Source organism: Camelina sativa, chromosome 6, assembly GCF_000633955.1.
Source record: "Camelina sativa cultivar DH55 chromosome 6, Cs, whole genome shotgun sequence".
Taxonomy (NCBI): Eukaryota; Viridiplantae; Streptophyta; class Magnoliopsida; order Brassicales; family Brassicaceae; genus Camelina; species Camelina sativa.
Window position 1 is genome coordinate 11,321,608 of NC_025690.1, and position 591 is coordinate 11,322,198.

Consider the following 591-nt stretch of genomic DNA (forward strand, 5'->3'; position numbering starts at 1 on the left):
CATATTATAGAACAAAAGTAACGGCCATCAACTTGAAGAATATAAGGAAGCTTGCATCTTGAAGAACACCTGAAGCAATGAGGTCTACAAATAGAAGTGTTGGGTACCACTACTCCTTTTGAGAAGTCGTCTAACGAAATGTGCCCTGGTATGTGATATGAGAAGTCTCCCACAACACACGAGACATGCAAAGTGATCCCACAAAGATTACATGCATAGGACCATTCCTTTGGATTTATTTTTGTTTCACATGCCTCACACCAAAGTTGACCATCTTCCTTAGTTTCACCGTAAGACAAGTAGAGAGGATGATCGTCGTACCTTTGATTCATTACCTTTCTAGGTAAAGTAGCACACCCGAAGTCCAACTGAAACTCACACTCATCACACCACAACGTACTTATGAAGACATGTGTTCTGTCACATGCAGAACATTTCTTACCCCTCTTAGAACTAAAGACTTCGTAGTATAAAGGATGTGGATGGCTTTCATGGAGAAATGGTTCAATTATTGAACTGCAACGTACATCTAGAGTGATACGACCAGATTTGTACTTGAAACCAGTGAAATACTGGTAACAAGCAAAACAT